Here is a 15426-nt window from a genome sequence, read left to right as displayed (position 1 = left end):
ACACGATTCCCTGTTCTTTTTCCAAATAGTGCTGCAGAATCTTTTATATGTTCGCCTTACAGGCACCTTTTTTAATTTGTTCTTGGGATTTGAGTGCTGCTGGCAAGGCCAGCATTTATTGCCCATCCCTAATTGCCCATGAGAAGGTGGTGGTGAGCCACCTTCTTGAACCACTGCAGTCCATATGGGGTAGGTACACCCATAGTGCTATTAGGGAGGGAGTTCCAATATTTTGACCCAGCGACCGTGAAGCAACGGCGATATAGTTCCAAGTTGGGATGGTATGTGGCTTGGAGGGGAACTTGCAGGTGGTGGTGTTCCCATGCATCATCTGCCCTTGTCCTTCGAGGTAGTAGAGGTCACGGGTTTGGAAGATATTGTTGAAGGAGCCTTGGTGAGTTGTTGCAGTGTATCTTGTAGATGGTACACATTGCTGCTTCTATGCGCCGGTGGTAGGAGTGAATGGGGTGCCAATCAAATGGGCTGCTTTGTCCTGGATGGTGTCAAGTTTTTTGAGTATTGTTGGAGCTGCATTCATCCAGGCAAGTGGAGTGTATGCCATCACACTACTTACTTGTGCCTTGTAGAGGTGGACAGGCTTTGGGGAGTCAGGGGGTGAGTTACTCATTGCAGAATTCCCAATCCCTGATATTCATGGTGGGAGAGTCAGCAATGGTAATGCCATTGAATGTCAAGAGGAGATGGTTAGATTCTCTCTCGCTGCAGATGGGGCATTGTGTGGTGCAAATGTAATTTGCCACTTTTCAGCCCAAGCCTGAATGTTGACTTGGTCTTTCTGCATGTGGTTACGGACTGCTTCAGTACCTGAGGAGTCACGAATCATCAGTGAACATCCCCACTCCTGACCTCATGATGGAGGAAAGATCATTGATGAAGAAGTTAAAAATGGTTGGGCCTGGGACACTACCCTGAGGAACGTCTGCAGTGATGTTCTGGGGCTGAGATGTTTGGCCTCCAATAATTACAGCCATCTTTCTTTGTGCTAGGTATGACTCCAACCAGTGGAGAGTTTTCTCCTTGATTCCCATTGATTTCAGTTTTGCTAGGGCTCCTTGATGCCACACTCGGTCAAATGCTGCCTTGATATCAAGGGCAGTCACTCTCACCTCACCTCTGGAATTCAGCTTTTTTGTCCATGTTTGGACCAAGGCTGTAATAAGGTGTGGAGCTGAGACACCCTGATGGATCCAAAATTCAGCACCGTTGAGTTGTTTGTTGCTAAGTAAGTGCTGTTTGATAGCAATGTCAGTGACACCCTCCATCACTTTACTGATGATTGAGAGTGGACTGATGTGGCAGTAATTGGCAAGATTGGATTTGTCCTGCTTTTTGTGGGCAGGACATACCTGGGCAATTTTCCACATTGCTGCAGAGAACAGTATCTATTCCCCTAACTATACTATCCCCTATTACTACTACATTTCTCTCATCCAAGTTTTATTCTTATTTGATCTTATTCTACCTTACTTAGTTTGTAGAAGAGGGAGACATGGGGGTGTTTGTGCAGAGATCCTTGAAGGTGGCAGGACAAGTTAACAAAGTAATTAATAAGACATGTGGGATCCTGGGCTTTGTAAATAGAGTACAAAAACCAAGAAGTTATGCTAAACCTATGTAAAACACTAGATTGGCCCTAGCTAGAGTTCTTTTTTCAATTCTGGGCACTATATATTAGGAAAGGCATAAAGGCTTTGAAGATGGTACAGAAGAGATCTACAAGAACAGTTCTAGGGATACAGTTACGTGGATAGACTGGAGAAGCTGGGGTTGTTTTCCTTAGATCAGAAAACATTAAGAGGAGATTTGGTAGAGATGTTTAATATCACAAAAGTTTTGATAGTTTATTTTTATTTAACCTGTTTCCAATGGCTAAAGGGTCAATAATCCAAGGGTGTAGATTTATGGTGATTGACAAAAAAGAGGCGTTATGAGAAGAAACCTTTATACTGAACGAGTAGTTAGGATTTGGAATGCACTGCCTGATAGGGTGGTGGATGGAGGTTCAATAGTAGCCTTCAAAAAGGAGTTGGATAAATATTTGAAGACAAATTGCAGGGATGTAGGGAATGAGCAGGGGGAGTGGGAATAACTGGATTGCTTTTTATAAGAGCCAACGCAGACTCAAATTTGTACAATTCTTTGATTCTGTGATAATGAGGGTGACATTTGACTTTGGTAGCACAAAGTGGGCGGCGCAGTGGTTAGCACCGCAGCCTCACAGCTCCAGGGACCCAGGTTCAATTCTGGGTACTGCCTGTGAAGAGTTTGCAAGTTCTCCCTGTGACCGTGCGGGTTTTCGCCGGGTGCTCCGGTTTCCTCCCACAGCCAAAGACTTGCAGGTGATGGGTAAATTGGCTGTTGTAAATTGCCCCTAGTGTAGGTAGGTGGTAGGGAATATGGGTTTACTGTAGGGTTAGTATAAATGGGTGGTTGTTGGTCGGCACAGACTCGGTGGGCCGAAGGGCCTGTTTCAGTGCTGTATCTATAAATAAAAAGTGGGAGATAGTGAATTGGCAGCTATTATGAGAATAAAAGGTATGGTTAATGTGATGTTTCACAGGAAGATAAGATCATACAAGACAGAAGGTTGTAGGTTTAAGTCTCACTCTAGAGACTTGAGCACAATCTAGACTGACATTCCATCACAGTACTGAGGGAGTGCTGCACTGTCGGCAGTACCCATTAACTCTTAGGTTGATGTAAAAGGTGGTATAATTTCAAGGTGGGTGAATTATCCCCAGTGTCCTGGCCAACTTTCATCCCTCAATCATCATCAATATAAACAGATTAGCTGGTCATTATCACAACACCACTCCCTGGTGTGCAGCAAGGTTAGACTCAGACCAAAGAAGTTGCATCATTCCAAGCAGAAGGGCCACCCGCGCATCAACACGAGCAGAATTTCTCACCCACAGCTGTTACAAAAATTTCTAAATTCACTTGTAACAGCCCTTCAAAACACTCCCACAGGGGATGCTGAGACCAAGTGGGCCCACATCAGAGACGCCATCTATGAGTCAGCTTTGACCACCTACGGCAAAAGTGCGAAGAGAAATGCAGACCGGTTTCAATCTCATAATGAAGAGCTGGAACCTGTCATAGCCGCTAAGCGCATTGCACTTTTGAACTACAAGAAAGCCCCCAGCGATTTAACATCCGCAGCACTTAAAGCAGCCAGAAGTACTGCACAAAGAACAGCTAGGCGTTGCGCAAACGACTACTGGCAACACCTATGCAGTCATATTCAGCTGACCTCAGACACCGGAAACATCAGAGGAATGTATGATGGCATGAAGAGAGCTCTTGGGCCAACCATCAAGAAGATCACCCCCCTCAAATCTAAATCGGGGGACATAATCACTGACCAACGCAAACAGATGGACCGCTGGGTTGAGCACTACCTAGAACTGTACTCCAGGGAGAATGCTGTCACTGAGACTGCCCTCAATGCAGCCCAGCCTCTACCAGTCATGGATGAGCTGGACATACAGCCAACCAAATCGGAACTCAGTGATGCCATTGATTCCCTAGCCAGCGGAAAAGCCCCTGGGAAGGACAGCATTACCCCTGAAATAATCAAGAGTGCCAAGCCTGCTATACTGTCAGCACTACATGAACTGCTATGCCTGTGCTGGGACGAGGGAGCAGTACCCCAGGACATGCGCGATGCCAACATCCTCACCCTCTATAAAAACAAAGGTGACCGCGGTGACTGCAACAACTACCGTGGAATCTCCCTGCTCAGCATAGTGGGGAAAGTCTTTGCTCGAGTCGCTCTGAACAGGCTCCAGAAGCTGGCCGAGCGCGTCTACCCTGAGGCACAGTGTGGCTTTCGTGCAGAGAGATCGACTATTGACATGCTGTTCTCCCTTCGTCAGATACAGGAGAAATGCCGTGAACAGCAGATGCCCCTCTACATTGCTTTCATTGATCTCACCAAAGCCTTTGGCCTCGTCAGCAGACGTGGTCTCTTCAGACTACTAGAAAAGATCGGATGTCCACCAAAGCTACTAAGTATCATCACCTCATTCCATGACAATATGAAAGGCACAATTCAGCATGGTGGCTCCTCATCAGAGCCCTTTCCTATCCTGAGTGGTGTGAAACAGGGCTGTGTTCTCGCACCCACACTTTTTGGGATTTTCTTCTCCCTGCTGCTTTCACATGCGTTCAAATCCTCTGAAGAAGGAATTTTCCTCCACACAAGATCAGGGGGCAGGTTGTTCAACCTTGCCCGTCTAAGAGCGAAGTCCAAAGTACGGAAAGTCCTCATCAGAGAACTCCTCTTTGCTGACGATGCTGCTTTAACATCTCACACTGAAGAATGCCTGCAGAGTCTCATCGACAGGTTTGCGTCTGCCTGCAATGAATTTGGCCTAACCATCAGCCTCAAGAAAACGAACATCATGGGGCAGGATGTCAGAAATGCTCCATCCATCAATATTGGCGACCACGCTCTGAAAGTGGTTCAAGAGTTCACCTACCTAGGCTCAACTATCACCAGTAACCTGTCTCTAGATGCAGAAATCAACAAGCGCATGGGTAAGGCTTCCACTGCTATGTTCAGACTGGCCAAGAGAGTGTGGGAAAATGGCGCACTGACACGGAACACAAAAGTCCGAGTGTATCAGGCCTGTGTCCTCAGTACCTTGCTCTACGGCAGCGAGGCCTGGACAACGTATGCCAGCCAAGAGCGACGTCTCAATTCATTCCATCTTCGCTGCCTTCGGAGAATACTTGGCATCAGGTGGCAGGACTATATCTCCAACACAGAAGTCCTTGAAGCGGCCAACATCCCCAGCTTATACACACTACTGAGTCAGCGGCGCTTGAGATGGCTTGGCCATGTGAGCCGCATGGAAGATGGCAGGATCCCCAAAGACACATTGTACAGCGAGCTCGCCACTGGTATCAGACCCACCGGCCGTCCATGTCTCCGTTATAAAGACGTCTGCAAACGCGACATGAAATCGTGTGACATTGATCACAAGTCGTGGGAGTCAGTTGCCAGCATTCGCCAGAGCTGGCGGGCAGCCATAAAGACAGGGCTAAATTGTGGCGAGTCGAAGAGACTTAGTAGTTGGCAGGAAAAAAGACAGAGGCGCAAGGGGAGAGCCAACTGTCCAACAGCCCCAACAAACAAATTTCTCTGCAGCACCTGTGGAAGAGCCTGTTACTCCAGAATTGGCCTTTATAGCCACTCCAGGCGCTGCTTCACAAACCACTGACCACCTCCAGGCGCGTATCCATTGTCTCTCGAGATAAGGAGGCCCAAAAGAAGAATTTGTGGGTCTTTCCTGTGTGCAAATTGGCTGCTGCATTTCCTACACTATAACAGTGACTGCACTTCAAAAGTACTTCATTGGCTCTAAAGTGCTTTGGGACATGCTGAGGCTGCAAAAGGTGCGATATAAAGGCCAATAACCTACTCACTGTTGCTAGGTTTGGGTTTTGCCTGGATCATTCATCAATGATCGTCAACCCCATCATATGTTCAGGAGTGGGGATGTTCATTGATGATTGCACAAAGCTCAGTTCCACTTGCAATTCCTTAGATAATGAAGCAGTCTTATGTCCGCATGTAGCAAAACCTGGACAGCATCCAGGCTTGGGCTGATAAGTGGCAAGGAACATTCACGTCAGACAAGTGCCAGGCAATGACCATCTCCAATAAAAAGAATCTAACCACTTCCACTTGGTATGCATTGACATAGTCGAAGCCCCCACTCTCAACATCCTCGGGGTCATCCTTGACCAGAAACGTAACTGAACCAGCCATATAGATATTGTGCAAAAAGCGCAGGTCAGAGCCTCGGAATTCTGTGGCAAGACACTCACCTCCTGACTCTCCAAAGCTTTTTCACCACCATCAAGGCACAAGTCAGGAGTGTGATGGAAAGCTCTCCACTTGCCTGGATGGGTGCAGCTCCCAAGTCAAAGCAGCCTGCTTGATCGACACCCCATCCACCACCTTAAACATTCACTCTCTCCACCACCGGCACACAGGAACAGTGGTGTGTAACATTTACAAGATGCACTGCAGAAACTTGTCAAGGCTCCTTCAACAGCACCGTTCAAACCCATGACTTCTACCACCTAAAAGGACAATAATAGCAGATGCATGGGAACACCATCACCTGCAAGTTCCCCTCCAAGTCACACGCCATCCTGAGTTGGAAATAGATCACCGTTCCTTCATTGTCACTGGGTCAAAATCCTTGAACCCCCTCCTAACAGCACTGTGGGTGTACCTACACCACATGGACTGCAGCAGTTCAAGAAGACAGCTCACCACCATCTTCTCAAGTGCAATTAAGAGATGGGCAACAAATGTTGGCCTTCCCAGCGACACCCATATCCTGTGAATGAATAAATAAAGAACTATCTATCTTCCTCTTAAAGGAAGGGAATGAATATTTGTTGCATTTTCTTTGGTTCTATATGTAAGTGACATGAGCAGAGCAACCTGTTGTAAAATGGGAGCCAAAGATGTGCTTGATACAGACATCGAGATCAAGATGATCCTGTGGACCAAAGAAAACCTTTCTGCAACATTGTATACAGCAATAAAATTGTCAGAAATCACCATAGACTGAATAATACAATGGGCTACAAAAGTGTACTTTCACCTCCTGACAGCAAGGTTTGAATCCGATGGGATGGAAATCTTATCCCTATGTTGGTTATTAGAGATTTCTGTTTAGAGAAATTTGGTATTTGTTACTCAACTCCTAGGGAGCATAGGTCTATGGTGTAAAATTACTGGTAATTCAGCAGTAACTGGCACAACGTTGAGTTCTGCTCATTTGTATAGTGGGAATAGAGGGCTGAATTTTACTGTGGGCTTTAGGACCTGAAGTCTGGGAGTCCCGGGCTGCACTTACCAGCAGCGGGACTGACTCGTCGATTTTACTGGAGGCCACCTCCTAATTGGCTGCCTCCAGGCCCAAAGTCCAATTAAGGATAGCAGGCAGGCTCCTGATGCTGCTGGCCCAATCCAAGGGCTGGCAGCTCTGAACCCTCGCCAGCCCCACTGGGAGAGGTAAATTTAAAAACAAAAAATTCAGGGGGTCGAGGGTCAGAGGGGAAACCACCCCCCCCCCCCACCCCATGGGGATCTTTGGGGCCCGGGGGCTGCCTTCCCTGCCCGCGACCCTCTCTCTGGTCCACAGAGAGGCTTTGGCTCCGTTGGTCCCCCCAGGCTGCCACAGGGAGGCCACCTCCATGAAGCTGCCTTCCCATCCCCCCCCCCCTCCTCCCCCCATGGCAGGGGGCCACCCCCGTGCCAGCAAAATGCCATCAGCCCTACTCAATGGCCCCTAATTGGGGCTTTAATAAAGCAAATCGGTTGCCCGCCTCTGTTGAGCAGGCAGCCAATCTGTACCCTGGCCCACCTCCTGCCCGCCACTGGGAAACATCCCCGTTGGTGGAATAGTGTCAGGGAGCCGTCTAGATGCAGCTGCTATTATTTTACCAGATCTCTTCCCCCCCCCCCCCCCCACCTCCATTGCCACCACTTGGGGGCCGGTAAAATCCATCCCAAAGTGTTTGGTGCTGAGAAGGATACAAACTTCAGCAATGGTTTCCTTTATCTTAATGGGAACATGGAGAGAATAATGCATCAAAGATGATGTGAATGTAATTAGTTATTTAATAAATTTAGGAACATAGAATATGCTCCTGTATTTAACTATGAATGTTGACTCATAGAGTCTTTTTATTTCTTGAAAGGATGCTTTGTGTTCTCCTTTAATACTGTTAGATGGCATGTTGTTTTTTTTTAAATCACCTGCGTTAATTCTTAACTCTGTACTTCCCAGCTTTTAAAACATTATGCAGTTAATGTTTGAAGTTATCTTACTGTTAAATGTTAAATAATAGGAGTGAGTTAAAAGATTGGTCATTTTAATAAGAAAATCAATTGAGAAATATAACAAGCAAACTGTGTTGTCTGTTTTGAACTCTGGAGCTATCCAAATGGGCCAAAATTTTCTTTTCTAGTCCTGTGTATCCCAGTATCTGATGCTAATGCAGTTTGAATTCTTAGGGTGTATAAACAACACAAGGGGAATTCAAGCTGGTTATAACAGTTACATGAATATATTTTAAACTTTTTAAAGTATGTTTACATATCCACTTGCATAAGGAAGTGGGAGTGAGAAATATTTATAATTAATTTTTCCAATGCCTGACAATCATAGAAAAAATGTTTAAAGTGCCATTCATGAAACAGTGTTGCACATTTGCAAATTAAAAACATTTGCCAGAAAGATGAGGTAAGTCTTATCCAAAACAAATCATCACAGCACTTGCATGTGCTGTCATTGTAATGAACATGATGCATGGCTGTTCTCAAATTAACTCTCTCTTTCATGAACTTTGTGCCCTTTTAGTGTCTTGTAATGTAATTACTGCAGGTTATTTGAAAGGAGCTAAGGGCAATTACAGGGAAAGTCTTGCATTCATTACATATTGGAGTATGATATATTTCAGTATCTCAGTGTACAGATAGAATACAATGTGGAGAAATGTTATCCACTTTGATAGGACAAACAGAAATACAAACTATTCCTCAAATAGTGAGAGACTGGGAAGTATTGAACTTCAAAGGGATTCGGGTGTCCTAGTTCAAGAGTCACTGAAAGCTAACATGTAGGTACAGCAAGCAATTAAGAAGGCAAATGGTATGTTGACCTTTATTACAAGAGGATATGTGCATAGGAGTAAAGATATTTTCTTGAAATTATATAGAGCCACACCTGAAGTATTGTGTGCAGTTTTGGTCTTATGTTTTGGAATGATATACTTGCCATAGATGGAGTGCACTGAAGGTTCGCCAAACTAATTAATTCCTGAGTTGGAGGGGTTGTCCTATGAGGAAAGATTAAATAGACTGGGCCTTTATTCTCTGGAAGAATGAGAGGTGATCTCATTTAAACATTCAACATTTACTTATTTATTTAGAGATACAGCACTGAAACAGGCCCTTCGGCCCACCGAGTCTGTGCCGAGCATCAATCACCCATTTATACTAATCCTACATTAATCCCATATTCCTACCACATCCCCTCAATTCCCCTACCACCTACCTATACTAGGGGCAATTTACAATGGCCAATTTATCTATCAACCTGCAAGTATTTGGCTTTGGGAGGAAACCGGAGCACGCGGCGGAAACCCACGCGGTCACAGGGAGAACTTGCAAACTCCGCACAGGCAGTACCCAGAATTGAACCCGGGTCGCTGGAGCTGTGAGGCTGCGGTGCTAAACCACTGCACCACTGTGCCGCCCTCAACAGGTTTGATACAGGAAGGATGTTTTCCCTGGCTGGCGAGTCCAGAACCAGGGAACACAGTCTCAGAATAAGGGGCAGACCACTTAGAACTGAGATGAGGAGGGATTTCTTCACTCAGAGGGTGGTGAATCTTTGGAATTCTCTGCCCCAGAGAACTGTGGAAGCTTGCTCATTGAGCATGTTCAAGACTGAGATTGTTTGTTTTCTACACATTAAAAATATCAAGGGATACGGGAATTGTGCAGGAAAATTGTGGCGAAGTAGAAGATTAGCCATGATTTCATTGAATGGCGGAGCAAACTCGAAGGGCTAATTGGCCTACTCCTGCTCCTATTTACTATGTTCTTACGAATGCAAGGATTAAACTCCTGGAAATCTAACGGGTGATTGAAAAGGTGAGACATCAGTTCTTCCTTAATAGCTTAGTGGAAAAATGCACTGCAAGGCTGGTACTAAGATATTCTATGCTGATTTATCCAATTTCAGCTAGAGCAGCATTTGGGCCATCTTTATAAAAGGTTATGAGTGACCACTGTAGGTCAGATGCCATGGCCTGCAGTTGGTCTGAGATTGCTGGCTGCATCACTGATCCAGAGAGCTGTCTCCTTAAGCACAATGTCTCACAGATCCTTTCTGCTCCAGAGACCCTGATCTCAGTAACACCTGAGCTAAGGAAAAGAAATAAATTAGCCAGGACTCTCTCTCTTTGTGCTGTTCAGTAACCTTATATATAGATATTGGGTGTGGCTTCCTCTTAGGTTGAAAAGCCTCCCAGTGCTCACTGTCTGGGCTAAAGGGAAGAATTGCCATATGAGCGACATAGCAAATGGTTACCAGCAGACATGGAACTGTATCTCAGCTATAGTTAAGGGAGAAGCAGACAGATTTCGGGGTTGGGTTTTTGGAGGAGGGTGTGGGGGGGGGGAGGGTGGCGTGTGGTGTGGTCTGGAGGGAAGACTCGCTTTTCCAGCTTTCCTTTGCACCAGCAGTACTTTTGTACTTTTAAATAAAAAGTAGAAGCTTGCAATGTTGTTTTTCTGAAACAGATATGCTCTGAGATAAAAGGCACAAATAAATATTGCGATTAATTATTTGAACATAGTGTTTACCCAGCAAAGCAAATAGAAGTTTGTCGTATTTTACTTCGTGATTCAGTTACCGTAATGAAACTGGATGTTCAGCTGCAGCATGTCATAGTTGGTGGCCGAATGTTCAAATTTGTATCCAATTTGTACAAGGCTATGCACGAATACTGTACAAAAGCAAAATACTGCAGATGCTGGAAATCTGAAATATAAACCGAAAATACTGGAAATACTCAGCAGGTCAGGCAGTATCTGTGGAGAGAAAACAGATTTAAGATTTCACGTCTGTGACCTTTTGTGAGAACTGAGCTCTGTTGAAAAGTCACAGACCTGAAACGTTAACTCTGTTTTTCTCTCCACAGATGCTGCCAGACCTGCTGAGTGAATACTGTGTAGTTAGGACATCATGGCCTGCAGTTGGTCAGAGATTGCTGGCTTCACCATTGATCCAGTGAGAATGTCACACAGATCCTTTGTATTTCTAGAATTTAATTATACATCGTTCTCATTGTTTAATTTGTGTGAATGTTGTGGGTTTTTATTATATATGTATGTGCCTTTCTTCTTTATATTCTATTTTTGTATCCCCTGGCATTGAAATCTTTTACTGTAGTGCATCATTTCTCTGGAACATCTTTGTCAATCTCCTTCATGATCTACAAAAATCAATTTATATTAATCTCCTGTTTTCCAGAGAAAATAAAGCCACTTTCCTCAATTTAAGTTGCTGACAGCCCTTCAATGTCTTATCTTTGTTGCTCACTTCAGTGCCATCTCAAGGGCAATGTTTGAATGCTCAGGTTTATTTTTCGTGCCAAGTTGTGCGGGAGAACAGGATGCTTTGCAAAGAGGGGAGAACATTTGAAGAGCTGCACAGTGCAAGAGCGAGCGAGGGATAAATTGTAAATGGAAATTAATAATGAGAAACATTGAAATTCGCATTAGTGCATTAAGCGGATGAGAAGAATTGTCTTGAATTGTGCAATTTGATCAAAGTCTAAGTGTTTTGGATGATGTGACTCTCAGGAAAAAACTGAATTATTGGGATGAGCAAGTAGCAGCTGAGAGTATAAATCTAAGGAAGTGATAGTAATGTTGTGGAACACTGATTTTAAGCACAATGATCAGTGCTGGACATAATAAGATATTAAGGCAGTTTGGAAAGGGAAACAGAAAAGGATTGTAGATGTTTGGCAACTGAACTACAAGGTGAAACTAATGGAGTATAATTTATTCTCATTAAAAAAAAGAAAGCGTGGTACTACTTTGTAAATTGAAAAATTGGGAAAATGGTGAGAGTGAGACAGACAGACGGACAGTTCTTCCAACAGCATTATGTTTCTGTTGCGGCTTGCCCATGCCACGAGCCAGTTTTTCCTCAAGTGCAAATGGGTAGAATGCTTTATCGTATCACTTTGAGGTATAGGATGGCAGGCTACAGCGACTTTCCCTCTAATTTTCCTCAATTCCTTACGTCAAATTTCCACTGGCCTTCTTTTCTGTATCTTCCTCGAAAGCACATCTGTGGTTTGGAACTCAGCCAAGATCAATCAATCATTGTTACTTCAGTCCCAAATTGATGGAACTAATATAGTAAGTGATTCTGTCTTTCCCTAAGTGCACGAATTTGTGGCATTTATGGATTTCAGCCAAATGACATGTGGGCTCATGAGATTGCTGTGTCAGATGAGCCGAATCCCAAATAATAATATGGGCAGATGTCTACATTCTCTGATTGTAATTGAAAACTACATTGAATATATTCCTATTAGCACAACACATTTAATTATTAATTTAATCATATTCAGTTAAGTAATAGTTTTAATATTTGCTGTGCTGAGCACTGAAAGCCTCAAGAGCTTTCAGTGCATTTCTAGTTGGTTCATTCATTTGTTATGGGAATTAGTAACTAATTTTGTAATTACCAGCATAACACTGCAAAGAACTTGATCACTGACAGGATTATGGATCTGTGTTCAAGAGGGTACTGGAATCACCTGGAATATATATAATCAAATAAGATCTGAATCAAAAGCAAAAGAGAGCTTGGAGCAAGAAAGGGCCAATCATCTCATCAAGACAGCCCCTACAACTCAGCTTTAGTGTCTCTATTACCACCTTGACTGATGTAATAAACTCAGTACCAGGGATCAAGCCCAGGAATTTACTAGTTTGTATCCTACCACATGGTGTACTTACCCACTGAAACATCAGGAAGACAGATGTTTCAACATTTTATCATAGTGTAAGTGTGAAGATGTCACCAGTTAATTTCACAAGTGATGCAGATTGTCTAGCCATCTGTGTCAGTCACATCTCTCGATTGCTTTTTCAGTCTCATTTTTCTGCCCGTTTTCTCCCCTTCCTTCTTTCCCTTCTGAGCCATTGACTCCTTGCTCAGGTTGCCCTCCAGTATCTTGATTTTTATTCGTTCCTGGGATGTGAGCATCGCTGGCAAGGCCATCATTTGTTGCCAATCCCTAAATGCCCTCAAGAAGGTGGTGATGAGCTACTTTCTTGAACCACTACAGTCTATGTAGTTTAGGTACACCCACACTGCTGCTCGGGAGTTCCAGGTTTTTGGCGGAATGGTGATAGATACATCAGGATGGTCTGTGGCTTGGAGGGGAACTTGCAGGTGGTGATGTTCCCATGCATCTGCTGCTCTTGCCCTTCTAGGTGGTAGAGGTCACGGGCGTGGAAGGTGCTGCCGAAGGAGTCTTGGTGGATCTTGTAGATGATACACACTGCTGCTACTGTGTGCCAGTGGTGGAGGGATGTACATTCCCATTCTTCGTGTATGAATCTAGTTAGGGAGTGGCAATTTGACACTGGTGGCATCACCACTGAATTTGTTCTGTCTTCAGCTAATGTTTACACATGCATCGTTTGGAAAGTCGCTATTTGATAGCAATCATGAGAGAGAATGTGGGCCATTTTATTCCCATCTCCTCTCTAACCCAGGGCACTCAAAACACAGGCTGGAGATCAAACCTGGAGCGTTTATCTTAAATATTTGATAAGGTCAGGTGAAGAATCAGACTTTACTAAAAGAAGTGAAGGATTGCTTGTGGAGAAAGTTGAATTAGGAGGCAGTTGTGGGAGACTGCAGCTTTAAAGCATAACTAAACAAGAGTCTGTTCAAAATGAACAGATATTTCTATTATTTAAGAAGTTTTGATGAAATCTTAGCTGCAATGTTCCCAGTCCATTACAGAAACATGGGTCAGAATTTTATGGGGCTGTTTTGAAGGGGCTCGGAGGCAGGGGAAGGGGCGCACGCGCGTTCGCGTGTAAAATCCAAACGGAAGACCTCAGACTGGAAGTCCAAGTTCTTCATGTCGTTGCTGGATTTTACCTGCGGTGGCCGACTTGGAGAGAGCAATTAAGGTATTTAAGAGGCCAGTTGACTGGAATTTTATGGCACATTTTGGATTTTACTCATGGAGCGTGGGCACTACAGAGTTTCAAAGCCTCACCTATCGAGAGAGCGTGAGTGCCCTGCCAGGGAGGGTGCAGCACAGAGGGCATTATTAAATGACAGCATAAGGGGGAAAAGGTCGGGGTTTGCTGCCAGGCTGTCATTGGGGCAGTGGCACTTGCTCCAAAGAAACAAATCAGGGAAAGTGGGGGCTATCTGGATAGAAGGCCTTGAACAAGGAGAGAGTCAACATGCCATGGGACTCATCGACCCAGATGTCGGGGCCTGGAAGTGGAGGAGGAGCAGCTGAGAGGGACGGAGGTCTAAGCACCAGCTGAGGCATATCAGCAACCTCAGGACCAACAAGAGGGCCAGCCTTGGGGTGGGCATGCTGGAGAAAGGTGCAGAGGGGCACGCCAACAGCTTCCTGCACAGAGAAGAGGCTACTCTCAGAAAGAGACTACCATTCGAGGCTCAGCTACCTATAGATGTCTGAGCAACAGTGTCACTGAAGACTGTGACTCTCCAGGGAAGCCGTCACTGAGATGTGCACCATGCTGCAGGATGAGCAGAGACCCACAGGGGTTGGTGGACCTCCAATGTTGTGGCTGTTCCCCACCTCCACTACCCTTTCCAAGGATCCAGTGGAGAAATGTGTGGGATCTCTCAGTTTGCAGTGCATCAATGCATCAAGCAGGTGACCAATGCCGTGTTCAGCAGGGCTGGCCACTATGTGCACTACTGCACCAATTCAGACAGCCAGGCAGAGAGGTCATTGGCACAAAAACAAGAATTGCTGGAACCACTCAGCAGGTCTGGCAGCATCTGTGGAAAGAGAAGCAGAGTTAATGTTTCGGGTCAGTGACCCTTCTTCGGAACTGACAAATATTAGAAAAGTCACAGATTATAAGCAAGTGAGGTGGGGGTGGGGCAAGAGATAACAAAGGAGAAGGTGCAGATTGGACCAGGCCACATAGCTGACCAAAAGGTCACAGAGCAAAGGCAAACAATATGTTAATTGTGTGTTGAAAGACAAAGCATTAGTACAGATTAGGTGTTAATACACTGAATATTGAACAGCAGCAAGTGCAAACCTGAAAAAAACAGTGGGTAAGCAAACTGAACAAACTAAGATGAAATGAAATAAATGCAAAAAAAGATTGTAAAATATGTAAAAAAAAGGAAGAAAAAATAACTAAAAATGGAAGTAAAATGGGGGGCTGTCATGCTCTGAAATTATTGAACTCAATGTTCAGTCCGGCAGGCTGTAGTGTGCCTAATCGGTAGATGAGATGCTGTTCCTCGAGCTTGCGTTGATGTTCACTGGAACACTGCAGCAATCCCAGGACAGAGATGTGAGCACGAGAGCAGGGGGGAGTGTTGAAATGGCAAGCAACCAGAAGCTCAGGGTCCTGCTTGCGGACTGAGCGGAGATGTTCCGCAAAGCGGTCACCCAGTCTGCGCTTGGTCTCCCCAATGTAGAGGAGACCACACTGTGAGCAGCGAATACAGTATATTACATTGAAAGAAGTACAAGTAAATCGCTGCTTCACCTGAAAGGAGTGTTTGGGGCCTGGGATAGTGAGGAGAGAGGAGGTAAATG

General features: G+C 44.9%; 1 protein-coding gene across 1 annotated transcript in view; it reads left to right on the top strand.

Moving 5' to 3' along the window:
• The window catches only part of myo5b (myosin VB), a 398451-nt gene that overhangs the window by 196913 nt on the left and 186112 nt on the right, over positions 1 to 15426 (top strand). The gene's annotated exons all lie outside the window — the stretch shown is intronic.

Source organism: Heterodontus francisci, chromosome 1 (assembly GCF_036365525.1).
Source record: "Heterodontus francisci isolate sHetFra1 chromosome 1, sHetFra1.hap1, whole genome shotgun sequence".
NCBI lineage: Eukaryota > Metazoa > Chordata > Chondrichthyes > Heterodontiformes > Heterodontidae > Heterodontus > Heterodontus francisci.
This window is presented reverse-complemented; position numbering and strand designations above follow the sequence as displayed.